The 2,500-nt window shown below is 37.0% G+C and overlaps 1 pseudogene; it reads left to right on the top strand.

The window, feature by feature from the left end:
- The first annotated feature begins 1,145 nt into the window (after nucleotides 1-1,145).
- On the top strand, nucleotides 1,146-1,269 carry LOC143029340 (U2 spliceosomal RNA; annotated as a pseudogene).
- Nucleotides 1,270-2,500: the final 1,231 nt, after the last annotated feature.

Here is a 2,500-nt window from a genome sequence, read left to right as displayed (position 1 = left end):
GTTAATTTAGGATTAGGAAAGAAAGAACTCAAAAAAGGAGGAGAAAGACGAAGAGAAAGAGGAGGAGGAGAAAGAAAAAGAGAAAGAGGAGGAGGAGAAAGAAGAATAGAAAGAGGAGGAGGAAGAATAAGGAGAATTTGGTGCCTTAGATATTACACCTTTTTAAAGTAAATTTTGGTCGTTGATTCTAAACATGCTATCAGTTTTTCGCCATCAGCTCTGGTTACTGAGATATGATATATCCATAACTGTTATGTATATATCCATTTGGACACAAGGATTGGCGTCTACAAATAATTATCATTGTCTTTTTGAATAATAAATTGGTTTCTTTCATCCATAGTATATCTATTTTTGATAAGATTACATCAAATAATCACATACCCCTGTATTAGTGAAACAAGCATAGAATTTTATTAATGCTATCATGTCCATTTACACAGACATCTCACTAAAGCGGCGTTTCAAAGACTTCTTGCAGTAAGTTGGACCATGATGATCAAGCTGTATAAACTACAGAAATTTGTCATTATGTAGATATCCCAATGTCCCCAATATCTTTTTTCCATAGTTCTTAAATCTTGATGGAATCGTTCATTGTTCCTCACTTGCAGGTCAGCAAGGTTTTCTGGAAAACATCCCAAATGGTTGTGGAAATAGTAGACTTTGATGCTCACGTTTTACTGCCAAGTTGGTGGACATAAGATAACATGCTTTCCACTACTTCATAGTTTTATAGTTACCAAGACAATTTTTCACAACCAGAGTGAATGAAGAATTTTATGAGCGTCCTAATTTGCGGCCCGTTAAAGATACCTGCCTTTAGCTTCTCCATGCTCAGTGTTGAAGATTTCCTGCTTATGTAGTCAGAACAGCCTCTTTCTTTATTCAGAGCCTTTACAAACTGTTTCATTAAACCTAGTTTGATATCCAACGGAGGTAAAATGATCATATTTCTATCAATCAGTGGTTCTGTAATTAGATTCTTTTCTTCGACCAGTATGTTTTCTCTCAAAGGTCACCGTTTTCTCACCCAGGAGTCATTCTCAAATCTGCGATGCCATAGAAAGAGAAAACAGGGATACCTGGTGCATCCGCTCACTGCTGACCCAAGAGAAAATTCATCATCTATCCAAAAAGAACCCATCGCTTCTCGGCCTTTTGGCTAAGATCAAAGTGTAGTATCTGTTCTTATCAGCTTAATATCTGATACGGTCCCCATGTGGGGCCTACGATGTTAATCTGATTTTTGAGCGCAGGGCAAATTTTAACAAATTTATCTTTTAAACAGATTTTAGGGGAGGAAGCTCATGTGAAAAATGTTGTATAGTTTTTGAAAGACATCGGTTTATTTTATGAAATTTAAGACTGTGTATATGAGTGCTTGTGAGTGTATGTTGTCGTGATGTGTTTTTGTGAATGTTTATTGGTTTTACTGTTTTACTTGAATTTTTATCTGGACCAATCTTAGTTAAATCGGTAGTTGGAATAAAGAAATTTTGCACAAACTATCCTTTAGGTGAAGCGGTTGGTTTTAGACCAATCGTGTTGTTGGACCAATCGTGTTGTTGGACCAATCGTACTATTGGACGAGATGTTTTTCGACCACTTCGCTTTGGACCATTTGGACTTAGACCAATCGTCGATAGACCCATCGTCTGGGACCGGAGATAAATATGCGCTGAATGGCCTACCGGCTCAGGAGCTTTGCCTTCGAGCCAAAAATTTAAAAAATCCAATCCAATCCAAAAAGAACCTCCTTCCTCTACACCAGAAGTTCTCAAACTGTTTCCTGAGCGACCCTATTTGGAATATTTCAATCCTTCGCGACTCAGAATAAAGTAAAAAGAAACAAAATGGACACTGATATATACCCTTTACTTTGGAAAAAAATAATGTGTACCGCTTTTCTTTAACAAAACTAAATTAACAGAATCCATGGGACTGCATTTCCTTCAGAAAACTAAATTGTCAAGTATTTGAAATACTCTGAAAACGTGAGAATTTTCCTTTGTCTCTGCCGCCCATCAGAATTGATCTCGCAACCCAAAGTTTGAGAACTGCTGCTCTACACTGTTCTCACTACCAGTCTCATATGCACTTACAAAAGCCCACATCTCCCTTCCCAGTTTCACCTTCATCCACATTAACCATTGAAAACTTGCACATCATCGATATTTTAAAAGATAATTGAGGTTTTATATACAAAAACAATACATAGCTGCGATAGTACACTATAAATGGTAGTTGATATTTTGCCCTTGTATTCCCCTTTTAAACTAATGAGAAAATATAAGAATAAAAGCATGTGATACTGTTATAAGAGCCTGCTAGAAATGCAATGATAAGCGTGATTTCCTACTGTGAGCTCCTATGACCTTTATGCACCAGTGACCATATGTAGTTTCCTATCATAACAGTGTTCCATCTTCCTTGGTATCTTATTTCCATTGCAACAATGTTCCGATGGAACCACTCACCATGCTCCTCACTCACTTCT

Source organism: Oratosquilla oratoria, chromosome 10 (genome assembly GCF_046742065.1).
Source record: "Oratosquilla oratoria isolate Oo_2021 chromosome 10, ASM4674206v1, whole genome shotgun sequence".
Classification (NCBI taxonomy): Eukaryota; Metazoa; Arthropoda; class Malacostraca; order Stomatopoda; family Squillidae; genus Oratosquilla; species Oratosquilla oratoria.
This window is presented reverse-complemented; position numbering and strand designations above follow the sequence as displayed.